This window comes from Ruditapes philippinarum, unplaced genomic scaffold, assembly GCF_026571515.1.
Source record: "Ruditapes philippinarum isolate M1 unplaced genomic scaffold, ASM2657151v2 ctg2063_1_1_1_1, whole genome shotgun sequence".
NCBI lineage: Eukaryota > Metazoa > Mollusca > Bivalvia > Venerida > Veneridae > Ruditapes > Ruditapes philippinarum.
This window is the reverse complement of record NW_026853715.1, coordinates 479,749-494,963: the sequence shown is the minus strand read 5'-3', so window position 1 is coordinate 494,963 and position 15,215 is coordinate 479,749. Positions and strand designations below refer to the sequence as shown.

General features: G+C 34.5%; 1 protein-coding gene and 1 long non-coding RNA gene across 3 annotated transcripts in view; both read right to left on the bottom strand.

Annotated features, from left to right (window-relative positions):
• The window catches only part of LOC132737636 (uncharacterized), a 151,478-nt gene that overhangs the window by 35,511 nt on the left and 100,752 nt on the right, over nt 1-15,215 (bottom strand). The window lies entirely within an intron of this gene.
• Nucleotides 11,720-14,535, bottom strand: LOC132737633 (uncharacterized). The gene is made up of 2 exons (XR_009626757.1): nt 12,105-14,535; nt 11,720-12,009 (listed from the first exon to the last, which is right to left on the bottom strand). It is a non-coding gene; the product is annotated as an uncharacterized LOC132737633 (long non-coding RNA).

Genomic DNA, 15,215 nt, shown 5'->3' with positions numbered 1-15,215 from the left:
CAAGTACAGTTATATTTAACAAGTATTTTGTATGGACGACAAAATACTAATTTGTTTACATTTTGCTACTTTTTTGACAAATCATTTCACTTTTATGGCTACTCACTTCAAGTTAAAAGCATCTCACTTTCTCTAAAATCATAATTTTAACATTATGAAATTCATGTTTGCCATTTCTAAAGTAAAAATTTATTTGTTTCTGAGGCATAATGTTCTTTTAGGTTTGTCACAATATTGAAATCATATTTAACCAAAGTGTGCAGTCCATCTGTCACACATGAACAGTAAAGCAGTTTAAACAAAGTTTTATAATAATTTCTCATGCTTTTTGTTTGTTTGTTTCTGTTGGGTTTTACCGGTAAGTCACTCTGACACTTAAACAGTTATATGGCAAATTCTCAGCGAAGACCTAAGGTGCCCCTCTGTGCATTATTTGAAGCACAAGTGGGCAACCTCATTAGATCCACTGATGTAAGGTTCTGTAAAGTAGCTGGATGAAAGAATTCAAAGTAATTTAAAAGATTCTGTTCAAAAATTCAATACACATTCACAAAGAGATGGAAATACTAATTTTAATATTCTCCCCTTTGTTATTTCAGCCAACCATGAGAGTACATGAACCAACAAACAAACAATTTAATATAACATCATTAAGGCTTATTGAAATATACACTTAATTGCTGAAATTCAAGAAGCTGGCATCAAATTGACAATTTGTCAAAATGCCACATTACCTGTACTGACAATTGCCAGAACGCCAGAAACCTACCTGTACTGACAATTTGCTGGGATGCCAGTAATCCTGTACTGACAATTTGCTAGAATCCCAGTAAACCTAGCTGTACTGACAAAACCTGTAGTAACAATTTGGTGGAATGCCAATAAACATGTACTGACAATTTGCCAGAAAACATGTACTGACAATTTGCTGGAATGCTAGTAAACCTGAACGGACAATTTGCTGGAAAGCTAGTTTAAACCTGCAATGACAATTATCAACTAAAAGCCTAGAATTCCAGAAAAATAAGCAAGGAAAATAAAATTGCATGAAAATCCCAGATTGTTTTTTTTTACATTCAAATTATCTTAAAACATTTCCGTTTAGAAATCAAGAGACAGTAGGGAAAGTTAAGTGCGTACAATGAATTCAATTTGAATCAATCCAGTATTGATTAGCATAGTTCTGTCCTACAGTATTAAAAGTACAATAGCTTCTTCTTGTCAAGTCTCCTCTATAGATAAAACAAGCATTGTCTCATGTCAGACAAGATAAAGGCAGAAATTTCACATGCTTTATATTGATCATCAGGTACTACAATCTGTCAAACACTTTTATCATTGTCTTCTTTTAACTATTGATCATCTAAGGTGATTTGTCTGTTAAAAATGCATTACTGTTAACTAGTGCAGCATATATAACTGTTAACCTAATGATATTTGCATGACCTGTAATTTGTCAGCTGGCAAGGCATAACCTATCACTTTGTAAATTTGTCAACTGGGGACATATTTCTGATAACTTAATAGTTTGTCAGCTTTGAAGGCATTATTGATAACTAAAGGTATCTTGTCAACTGTAAAGACATTACTGAAACCTTCATAGTTTGCCCGCTGATACCTAAAGGTAATTTGTCAACTGGGAAAACATTACTGAAAGCTTTATTGTTTGTCAGCTTTGAAAGCATTGGTGATAACTAAGGGTAACTTGTCAACTGGGGACACATTTCTAATAACTTTATAGTTTGTCATCTTGGCAGGCATTACTGTAACTTAAGGTAACTTGTCAACTGGGAAGACATTACTGCATGAAAGCTTTATAGTTTGTCATCTTGGCAGCATTAGTTTGTCATCTTGGCAGGCATTACTGTAACTTAAGGTAACTTGTCAACTGGGAAGACATTACTGCATGAAAGCTTTATAGTTTGTCATCTTGGCAGCATTAGTTTGTCATCTTGGCAGGCATTACTGTAACTTAAGGTAACTTGTCAACTGGGAAGACATTACTGCATGAAAGCTTTATAGTTTGTCATCTTGGCAGCATTAATGATTACAACTAAGGGTAACTTGTCAACTGGGAAGATATTACTAAAAGATTTATAGTTTGTCAACTGATAACTAAAGGTAATTTATCAACAGGGAAAACATTACTGAAAGCTACTTCAATGCCTTTAAAGTGGAACAAGCAAAAAATAGAACTTATCATTCATTTCAATCATAGCGTGCAGTACTTACAGCATATAAGTTAACTTGTTTTTGAATGACCTATTCAATTCCCGTCATTTTTCCTTCTGACACATATGTTGTTCACATGCACATATTTCTGCTAATAAGTTGTCAAGGCACTTGATCATCATAATTTTAATGACTACAGTCAGCCTCAATGTGTTAACTCTGTTCTTCTCGTAACTGTTTAAGGCTGATTTTTTTTAAAAAACATAGAAATTTGCCTTCTCTTGCTTTATTTTTCAAAATGAACATTTGAGATTATATATGTGTATTCATATGATTTTATTTAACAAAAAAAGGTCATGGCATTCCTGTGAAATCAGGTATTTCCTTAAATATCAGAGGATTATGCAGTGGTATTCCACTAGTATCAAGGCGATTCCACTGGGATTTTTGCCACTGGAATGCAGTTTTATTTCACTGGTATTTGGGTAATGCTATGTGGCCACCTGCTGGGACTTTTGCCACTGGAATGAAGTGTAATTCTTTCACTGGTACTTGGGTAATGCTATGTGGCCACCTGCTGGGACTTTTGCCACTGGAATGAAGTGTAATTCTTTCACTGGTACTTGTGTAAAGCTATGTGGCCACTGCTGGGACTTTTGCCACTGGAATGTAGTGTAATTCTTTCACTGGTACTTGGGTAATGCTATGTGGCCACCTGCTGGGACTTTTGCCACTGGAATGAAGTGTAATTCTTTCACTGGTACTTGGGTAATGCTATGTGGCCACCTGCTGGGACTTTTGCCACTGGAATGAAGTGTAATTCTTTCACTGGTACTTGGGTAATGCTATGTGGCCACCTGCTGGACTTTTGCCACTGGAATGAAGTGTAATTCTTTCACTGGTACTTGGGTAATGCTATGTGGCCACCTGCTGGGACTTTTGCCACTGGAATGAAGTGTAATTCTTTCACTGGTACTTGGGTAATGCTATGTGGCCACCTGCTGGGACTTTTGCCACTGGAATGAAGTGTAATTCTTTTCACTGGTACTTGGGTAATGCTATGTGGCACCTGCTGGGACTTTTGCCACTGGAATGAAGTGTAATTCTTTCACTGGTACTTGGGTAATGCTATGTGGCCACCTGCTGGGACTTTTGCCACTGGAATGAAGTGTAATTCTTTCACTGGTACTTGGGTAATGCTATGTGGCCACCTGCTGGGACTTTTGCCACTGGAATGAAGTGTAATTCTTTCACTGGTACTTGTGTAAAGCTATGTGGCCACCTGCTGGACTTTTGCCACTGGAATGAAGTGTAATTCTTTCACTGGTACTTGGGTAATGCTATGTGGCCACCTGCTGGGACTTTTGCCACTGGAATGAGTGTAATTCTTTCACTGGTACTTGGTAATGCTATGTGGCCACCTGCTGGGACTTTTGCCACTGGAATGAAGTGTAATTCTTTCACTGGTACTTGGGTAATGCTATGTGGCCACCTGCTGGGACTTTTGCCACTGGAATGAAGTGTAATTCTTTCACTGGTACTTGTGTAAAGCTATGTGGCCACCTGCTGGACTTTTGCCACTGGAATGAAGTGTAATTCTTTCACTGGTACTTGGGTAATGCTATGTGGCCACCTGCTGGACTTTTGCCACTGGAATGAAGTGTAATTCTTTCACTGGTACTTGGGTAATGCTATGTGGCCACCTGCTGGGACTTTTGCCACTGGAATGAAGTGTAATTCTTTCACTGGTACTTGGGTAATGCTATGTGGCCACCTGCTGGACTTTTTGCCACTGGAATGAAGTGTAATTCTTTCACTGGTACTTGGGTAATGCTATGTGGCCACCTGCTGGGACTTTTGCCACTGGAATGAAGTGTAATTCTTTTCACTGGTACTTGGGTAATGCTATGTGGCCACCTGCTGGGACTTTTGCCACTGGAATGAAGTGTAATTCTTTCACTGGTACTTGTGTAAAGCTATGTGGCCACCTGCTGGGACTTTTGCCACTGGAATGTAGTGTAATTATTTCACTGGAACTTGTGTAAAGCTATGTGGCCACCTGCTGGGACTTTTGCCACTGGAATGAAGTGTAATTATTTCACTGGAACTTGTGTAAAGCTATGTGGTAATCCACTGGGACTTTTGCCACTGGAATGCAGACCGGGTGTTTTTTCACTGGTACTTGAAAAACTTTATAATCCAGTATATTGTATTCAATCAATATCTTTAGGGTTAACCTCAATATAAAATTCAAACTCTCAGGGATTTACATCTTATAATTACAGATAAAAAGACAAGAAAACTACTAATTTAAACCACACCATTTGCATATTTAACAACTTGAATTATTCTGAACGTCTTTGAAACAAGCATTTGTAAATCCTTTTGAGTTTCAACAACTGAATTACGGTATTTAAATTGCAACAGCATACATTTCAGTTTTTACTTTATTTAAGAACTCATTTCATCATCACTGAAAATTAAGAGAAAATACTGATTTTTTATTTAATAAAACAATAGTTTTCATTTTCATTGCATGATGACAGTATTTGTGTATCAGACTGATTTTCTAGTGTTTGCACAGGTGCTTGAAAATGTCAACTTAACCTAACATGTGTAAAAGAATAGTTGCATGCTTTGAGCAATTCTGTCACCTTAATTAATTAGTTGCATGTTAACATGATGTCATTGCGCCATTATGAATAAAGTTGTAAATTAATACACAACCATAAGAAATAATTAATTAAAAAGCACAATATGTTTTCCCTTTTTTGTTACCAATCGTATAGTTAGGTATGGTTTGTCATTGTACCTAATGGCACTGCTTTATACAGACTATTTAATACACAGTAAAATTGTGGAAGAGTTGTTCCTCTTTGTTTCATGTACGCTGGCTGTTGTCGAATCTTTAGGTGATATTAATAAACTATAAAATTCGTAAATTTGTGTGTTTGTAAACCATTACACCTAACAGTCAATATAGGTCTTGTTTATTATAGTGTCACCCCTACTGAAAGGGCCAGCCATTTCTGACTTATGAGACACCTTTTGCTTGCATACCAAGTCTTGCATACCATGTACCTCCCAACTCCTACCACTATGCCAGGCGCCAGGCAGATAGAAATCGGTAACCATTCTTTTTAACTACCTCTCAGCTCATGAAGCGGCCACTTCGGAACGAGTCCCACGAGAAACATTCATACTTCAATTAACGCTCCCAGGGGGGCTCGAACCTTTGACCTCCCGATCCGAAGGCGGAAGCCTTAACCACTAGGCCAATGGTACCTGTAAGAGTTGTTCCTCTTTGTTTCATGTACGCTGACTGTTGTGTGATCTTTAGGTGATATTGATCAACTATAAAATTCGTAAATTTGTGTTTCTATACCATTAAACCTTACTGGCGTTATATGTTAGATAAAGAATACAACTCTACCAACAGATTAGGGAATATCCAGCTCTTGAGCCTTGTTCTAATGCCTTCCACAGACACCTGCTTCTGCAGTAAATTGTGTCAATTAAGTTAATTGTTGTGTCAATAAAGAAAATAACATTTAATTACAAGTACAACTTTTATAAAGGTCTTTGGAATCATTGTGACAGAGTGTCAAAACTGCAATATTTTATATACCAAAAGGGCATTTTACCACTGTGCAATCACTGCAATATACATTACTACATATTTAGTAACATATTCAGTAAATTGGTCAGATTTGTGACATTCAATATTATAATGGCTTTGATGCTTCCATTCCCTTTTTTGATCAACATTAAGTCCAGACGTAAATTGTCATAGCAGCTAATTGGATTGGCACCAGAAATAGTAAGTTTTCTTGCAATCAATAAAGATAATTTCCAATCACCTTCTAACGTTACCCAATGAAGCAGTAACCACCTATGTTGTCAAATCATTCTGCAGCCCTATGTATAACTACATTAAATGTCACAGAAAAAATCTATACTGAAGTCAGCTTCTTGGAAAATCAGACCGTCACCCAGTTGATATATCAAACTATAAATATATCAGCAATTACAGAAATTAACAGACAACCCATCAAAAAGATTGAGAGAAAATGCAAAAATGACGATTAAATTGATTTCTACAATACCCCCAATTAAACCAACTTTATAATCCCCTGTATTAGTGTAATGGATTAGCCATACTTTGACTTGGAGCATTCCATTCCAAAGAAGTTGAAGTGATTTAAATATCAATTACAAAAACTGAGTTACAAACAGTATAGAGCCAGGTCATGTGCATGTTGGTAAGGTTCTATACTGGTGGCAAAGGTTAATCACATATGGTTCCAGCAGGCTAATGAATTATTTATGTTTTATAAATAAATTTACCCTTTGCACCTTTAAATTCATAAACATGGGCAAAATTGTTGCAAAATATGCCCTTCAAAAAAGCTTTTGACAGATATGTGGGCATGATAGATATACATATAGGAGATACGCTATGGGCAATATGCGGACAATATTTGGATATTCCATCATCTTTAGTGACCTTGACCTTGCAAATATTAACCTTAATTACATGTGTTACACTTGTAGTCATGATATAGTTATCATTTGTGTTACAATCCATCAATAAATGATGACTAAATGGTCCCCATTCACAAACTTTGACCTCTCTATATGACCTTGACTTTGGAAGCAAGAGCGCAATACTTAGTTTACCTATAGTGAACATTTGTGCCAAGTTATAATGAAACCCTCTATGCATGTAGAAGTTTAGCTCCGAAAAAGCATTTGTCAATGACATCTAAGTGTGACCTTGACCTTTGACCTAGGGACCTGGTTCATACACATAACACTGCTTCTTAGAGTTGTGAACATTTCTATGAAGTTTCATTAGAATCCCTTAATGCCTGTAGGAGATATGCTTTGGACAAAATCTCTATATTTTATCATCTTTAATGACCTTGACCTTGCATATATTAACCTAAATTACATGTTTTCACACCCGTAGTCATGATAATTATCATTTGTGTTTCAATCCCTCAATAAATGTTGACTAAATGGTCCAAATACACAGTTTCATTTTTTTATCTTACCTTTGTGTACCCTTGACCTTGGCAGTAGTCACCTAAATTTTACACTCGACACTTAGCCTCACAATGGTGAACATTTGTACCAAGTTATATTGAAATCCCTTAATGCATGTAGAAGTTTTGCTCCAGACAAGCCTTTTTCAATGACATCCAAGTGTGACCGTGACCTTGACCTTTGACCTAGAGACCTGTATTAAGCGCATGACACTGCTTCTCATAGTGGTGAACATTTCTATGAAGTTTCATTAGAATCCCTCCTGTGTGTAGGAGTTATGCTCTGGACAAAATCTTTATATTTTATCATCTTTAGTGACCCTGACCTTGCATATATTAACCGAAATTACATGTTTCACACCAGTAGTCAAGTACTGACCATTTGTGTTTCAATTCCTCAATAAATGATGACTTAATTTCTTTATCTGAACTTTGACCCCTCTGTGTAACCTTGACCTTGTGTTTCAATTCCTCAATAAATGATGACTTAATTTCTTTATCTGAACTTTGACCCCTCTGTGTAACCTTGACCTTGTGTTTCAATCAAAATATTTCAAGAGAGCTTGTACTTAATGACTTTAAAATCTTTAAATTTTTCTTTTCTATGTATGTCAAATGTCAAACACAAAATTCTAATTACTTCATCAACCGAAATTACTTCTTCACAAACAATCAACATACAATATATGATACAAACATATTAACTAAAAACAGGCAAAAACCTCTACAGAATCTAATATAAAAGATTGTAAATAAATGTTGAAAATTACCATCTGCTAAGTAAAGAATTAGTTTTCAGCAATTAGTTGCGAATATTACATGTCTGTAAATTCTGAAATAACAGCTGTAAATCAGACAAATGCATTGTTTTCAGAGACTATAACATGTGAATTCCATGCTTAATTAGTATTTATAACAGTATAGATTTTAATTATAGTTATTTTAGCCATCTTTAAAATGCTGCAGGTTTATAGAATTTTATGGATGTATACTCATGGAAATTAAGTAAGACATTTTGGAAAGAGGATCAAGATGGTCATAATAATGGCTCACTTCAGATGAAATGTTTTACCCATTTCAAGGGTGAATATAACACATTATAATAAATATTATTCAATTGCTTCACCGATTTCAGAGAAGACATCAACAGACTGAACTTGCATCATGCCAGTTTCATGTAAGAGCTGGAAACATGCTTGAAGGTAACTGGAAACACTTACAACACACTGGAAGTAAACTAATAATTGTGTTTGGTTGTTTTTGTGAGTAAATCAACTAAAAATACATCTACATCTGGGTTTTTGGTTTGAAATGGAGTTTTCTTTATCAGTAAACAAACTACCCACCATGAAACTACTTCTCAGTATTGAATGCTGTTCTTTAAGGACTATTATAAAAACTGCCTCTTTACAATTAAGTAATTCTGTATTCCCAGAATCTGGAGGACTAACATACCAATTAGACCCACCCAATGAGCTTGTGCAGATTTGCATAAATCAAAATAATAACTAGAAATGTGTCCATAGGACACGGGTGCCCCAACCGCGCCACTGTTCTGTCAATCTTTTTACTAAGTCAAGGGAAATAACTCTACAAATACTGGATAAATCCACAAGCGAACCCAAGGTGCAATTCTAAATATGCTGAGCAACCTGCCCATAAGGTTTAATTAATGACTATGTCAAATCCTTTTTGAGTAACTTGCGACACAAGTTGAAAATTGCAAAAATTTTCTAAGTGAAGGGCAATAACTCTAAAAATACTAAATAAATCCAGGCAAAAATATCTGATGCACAATTGCACATGCTGATCAACATTCCTGTAAAGTTTCATGACTCTAGGTCAAACACTTTTTGAGTTACATGCGACACAAGTTGAAAATTGCAAAATTTTACTAAGTCAAGGGCAATAACTCTGAAAATACTAAAAATATCCAGACGAAAATACCCAGGTGCACAACTACACATGCTGATCAACATTCCTGTAAAGTTTCATGAATCTAGGTCAAATACTTTTTGAGTTACATGCGACACAAGTTGAAAATTGCAAAATTTTACTAAGTCAAGGGCAATAACTCTGAAAATACTAAAAATATCCAGACGAAAATACCCAGGTGCACAATTACACATGCTGATCAACATTCCTGTAAAGTTTCATGACTCTATGTCAATTACTTTTTGAGTTACGTGCGACACAAAAGTGAACGGACGGACGGACGGACGTACTTAGCAGACGTGTTTGTGGGGTTATTCCTTTGATCTCTTAACCCCACAAGAGCAAATTTTTTTAACCCCATAAGAGCATTTTTAACCACATAATACATGTCTCTACAGAATGAACCCCATACAGAGTGCCTGTACATAAACCTAAACCTCATAATGTAGCTCTCGTCTGCTCGGAAGGACGGACGGAAGGACGGACGGACAAGGGTAAATCTAAATGCCCGCCACTAACGTGGGGGCACAAAAACTCAAATAACTAGTTTGCCAGACTGCTCTATACTGTTGACTGACAAATGTCCGTCATTCCAAAATAGATCTGGGGGCAAATGTCAGCCTTGACACTAATATAATAATAGGTAAATGTTAAGCAGGGAGAAATGTCAGTTTTCCATTAGTCATGTTTTATCAGCAGTTTCAACATACTGTTACTTATTTTCTGCTAGACACAGCAAATATATATATTTATTTACAAACAAAGGAGTGTATTTCTGCAGAAATTATATTACCTTTAACGATTATATGCTTTGCCTCCAGATTGTAATATAATTCAGCTACAATAAAATCATATTTCACAATGAAAATATCAAGATATATAATTCGCTATGATATTTCAGTAAATTTGCTGAAAAACAATGTAACATGTAGAAAGTTCATCATTGATGAATACAGATTAAAAATTGGACAAAATATATGCCAACATCTCTTTAATGGCTTCCAAGGTCCAGATTTTTAGGGAAAAAAAAAACAACAGAAAAGTTCTTTTCAAAGTTGAGCCATTTCAAAGTAAAGCTTTTATTCTTCCCTCTTTAGAAAGGTCAAACTGTTTTTGATATAATTTCCCATCAAACTGTTTCAAACAATTTTCAAAACAAACATACAAACTAAAGCCACAATATATCATTTTAAAATGTCAAGATATAGAAATAAAACAGATAAATACCTCGGAAATCTGTAATTTTGTTCCATCAGAATATCTTTTACGTCCTACATCTTTGTCGGTGAAATTCAATGTTCAATCAAAATTATGTAAATTGTTTGCTAAAACAACCACTTACTATACAGATCTACATTTGTCTATAACTCTATTTCCATAACAACTCCATTACCATAACAACATAAAAGAGAAGGTCAAACTTTATGTAAAAAGTCACTAGAAAGAAAAAAAAATCTGTTTAAAATTTCACTTAATTACATGACTGTACATTATCAAACCTTGATTTTAAATTATGATGTTTTTTTTTTATATCTATTACATCATAATATACCATAATATTGCAACTTATTGTGTTTTTTTTAAATCACCAGAACATAATTACTTTTTGATTTAAAAGAAAAGCTAAATTTCCTTTTTTTTCTTTTTTTTTCATACATGAAAAATTCCTATTATTATTTATACATGCTTAAATATGTTCTATTATCTAGAAAAAAAACACCATGTAAAACAAAATTACCACAACATTTACAGATTAAGATCAGTGTTTTTGTCAGTTTCACTTATTGGCACACAGGTGTACATGGCAGATCCATGAAATAACTAAAACAAAACTGTCAGTTAGTCCAATCATTAGTCAAACCTGTTGGAAACAACAGAATGCCAAATACTACCTTAAACGAAAAAGTTTTTTTTTTATAGAGAAGTGGGTGTGTGTTAATATGATTGTAACATTTATTTTATAGACTTTGTTAAGGTCATAAAACAAATGTCAAACAACAAATTTAGGCTCCTAAATACATTATTTTTAAGCCATTAATATTTTGTTCAGAAGTTAACAGAAGTGGCTGACGAACAGCATTAATGAACTGAACTGTTCAAGAACATAATGGACAATTTAAGATGTGCTCATTTAGATTTGTGCTTAAGACTGTTCATGAACATACTTTTTAATAACAGTTCTTGAACTTTCTCAGAACTCTCAAAGTTCTTCAATTATTAAATTGTCTTGAAAGTGACAAATGAACATTTCAGTAACAACGATTTAAGAAAAGTTAAGAATATTTACATTTGTTTTTGGAACAACTTCAGAAACAATTCTATGAACAATTTAGAAAATATTTTTGTTGTTAAACTGTTCAATATAATTAATTATCATCTTAAAACATGTCATTTCTAAAATAAAACTGGACAATATAGACTCCCAGTACATTTTCATCTGGAATGTTGGCTGTGAAGTCTTTTAATTATATTCTACAAGCTGGGGTAGAAGCATCAATGTATTATCATAATTAAAACTTGCTTCTTTCTTTCTTGCTATTCTTCATAATTATATTCTTAGAATGGAATCATATTGAAAACTAGAAATGTGTCATCATGCCACGGATGCCCCCGCATGCAGCCAAAATTTCAGATGGTGCATTAATTATTTTTTTCATTTTAAGTTCAAAGCCCTTAAAACTTTTCAATGTTAACACAAACCATTTCCATACAATGTTCAAGGCACTGAAATTATTCAGTCTTAACCTTTTAGAAATAGCATATTGCATATTTGTAGCCAAAATAATGGCTAAAAGAATGAGTGGTGAAACTGAAAGTTCAAAATTTTTCCAACATTCAGGAAAGATAAGTTTGTCTAAAATCATTGAACCATGACCAAATTCAAACTTAAACTGCTTATTTCTAAGATGTATCTATATTATTTTCAAAGTGAAAGAGACATAACTCTACCAAAAATCATCAAACCATGACCAAATTCCAACTTGACCTGCCCATTCCTTTGACATATCCATATGTCAAATTAAAGTTGAATATGTGACACTGTTGGGTAGATAATGAACAGAAACTGTAAATTTCATATTATTTTCAAAGTGAAAGGGGCATTACTCTGCCAAAAATCATTGAACCATGACCAAATTTGAACTTGACCTGCGCATTCCAAAAACATATCCATATGTCAAATTTGAGTTGAATGTGTTGTACCGTTGGGGAGATAATAAATGGAAACTGAAAATTTCATATTACTTTCAAAGTGAAAGGGGCATAACTCTGCCAAAAATCATTGAACCATGACCAAATTTGAACTTGACCTGCGCATTCCTTTGATGCATCCATATGTCATGTTTGAGTTGAATGTGTTGTACCTTGAGGGAGATAATGAACGGAAACTGAAAATTTCATATTATTTTCAAAGTAAAAGGGGCATAACTCTACCAAAAATCATCGAACCATGACCAAATTCAAACTTGACCTGTATTTTTTCATGACATATCAATATGTCAAGTTTGAGTTGATTGTGTTGAACCGTTGGGGAGATAATGAACGGAAACTGAAAATTTCATATTATTTTCAAAGTAAAAGGGGCATAACTCTGCCAAAAATCATGGAACCATAACCAAATTCGAACTTGACCTGTATTTTCTCATGACATATCCATATGTCAAGTTTGAATTGAATGTGTCCAACCGTTCTTAAGATAATGAACGGAAACTGAAATTTCATATTATTTTCAAAGTAAAAGGGGCATAACTCTGCCAAAAATCATCGAACCATGACCAAATTCGAACTTGACCTGTATTTTCTCATGACATATCCATATGTCAAATTTGAGTTGAATATGTCCAACCGTTCTTAAGATAATGAACGGAAACTGATGATAACGGAATGACAGAATGACGGAAGGACGGAAGGACGGAATGACGGAACAGGGTAACACTATATGCCCCGGCCATTACATGGCGGGGGCATAAAACAAGAGCTGTCCGTAAGACAGCGCGCTCGACTTTTTTATTGCTTGCCAATAAAAAAAGTTTTTGCAGTAAAAGGCAATACAAGAATCTCTGTATTTTTAAAGTGAACAATGGCCATGAGCATTAAGATATTTAGTGAAGAATTATTTTACTGAATTGTGTGATACCCTTGAACACTGCAGCAAAGTTTGAAATGTTTAAGTCAAAAGAGGGCTGGTAAGAAAGAAAAAAAAACTGAGTTGAGCCTTAAATAAATTTAATAGTATTAAACTCACTTTGAGAGTGAACAAGTGGATAGGAATGAATTTTTTTAGATTTTTTAAGTTTTTTAGTGCTTGCCTATAATACAAAACATTGACAGTTAAGGGCCATAATTCAAATAAAATCTTTGACAGAATTACCTTCTCCTGGACATGTTTGGGAATCATGATTGTAAACAAGTATTCCAACTTTCAAATTAATATCTCAAACAGTTCAGTCAAAAAGTGGACTGGTACTAAAAACTTAACCAAGATTCTAAGTCGATAAAAGGCCTTAATTTTTAAAACAAATCCTTGACAGAGTTACCTTCTCTTGCGTACAGATGGGGGTAATGATGTGAAATAGCATTAAAAGTTTCAAAGCAATATCTCAAAGGGTTAAGGCAATAAGTGGATTTTACCCATATTCAATGTATTTTCTAAGTCAAAAAGGGGCATAATTCTGTCAAAAACCTTGACAGAGTTATGTCCTCTTGTCTGTTGATGAAGGTCGTGATGGTAAACAAGTATGGTCAGTTTCAAAGCAATACCTCCAATGGTTTTGAAATAAAGTGAGGTGGTACAAAAAACTTAACCAAGATTCTAAGTCGATAAAAGGCCTTAATTTTTAAAACAAATCCTTGACAGAGTTACCTTCTCTTGCGTACAGATGGGGGTAATGATGTGAAATAGCATTAAAAGTTTCAAAGCAATATCTCAAAGGGTTAAGGCAATAAGTGGATTTTACCCATATTCAATGTATTTTCTAAGTCAAAAAGGGGCATAATTCTGTCAAAAACCTTGACAGAGTTATGTCCTCTTGTCTGTTGATGAAGGTCGTGATGGTAAACAAGTATGGTCAGTTTCAAAGCAATACCTCCAATGGTTTTGAAACAAAGTGAGGTGGTACAAAAAACTTAACCAAGCTCAATACACTTTCTAAGTCAAAAAAGGGCCATAATTCTGTCAAAAACCTTGACAGAGTTATGTACTCTTGTCTGTAGATGGAGGTTATGATGGTGAACAAGTATGGTAAGTTTCAAAGCCATACTTGTAATACTTCTGAAATAAAGTGGGGTGGTACGAAAAACTTAACCAAGGTGTGACGCCAACGCCGACGCCGGGGCGAGTAGGATAGCTCCCCTTTTCATAGAAAAGTCGAGCTAAAAACTAGAACTGTTCAAGGATTTAAAACCCGTCATACATTGCAAAAAAATTCTGTTTCTTATGTAACTTGATCACATGGTATGGTTCTTAATATTCTTTATGATTTTTAAGGCTACTTTGCCATGTTCTAATATTACAACCATCCTCATTTATAGTCTGTAAATAATGCTGTTTATCTGACATTATTGAGGATTTAGTTCAAAATGACTTTTTACAGACAATGGAATGGCCTATTTCCTTTTCCCACCTACTTTTGGATGGAAATGTCAAAATAAAGAGGCTGTAATCGAATCTACTGAAATACTTACTTCCAAGTGTCGTAACAATTCTAAATCACATATAATTCTTGAATGGAAAGTAAAATAAAAACTGTTCAGTAACTTTTTTATCTTGAAAACAACTGTGTCCATGTTGACATATAATTATTTTGAATTGTTCCAACACTTTTGAGAATATTTCAGTTCTTGGTGAAGAGAATGCCTATAGTTATTGTAATCATTGTCAGTATTACTGTCATTTCTTTTTAATGGGAAAACAAGTTCATTTAAAGAAACTCCATCCAATATAGGGATACTCCAATATAGGGGAACTCCAAAATAGGGTCCAATATGAAGAAACTCCAATATAGGGGAACTCAAACAAACTCCAATAGAGGGAAACTCCAAATAAGGGGAATTCCAATAGTT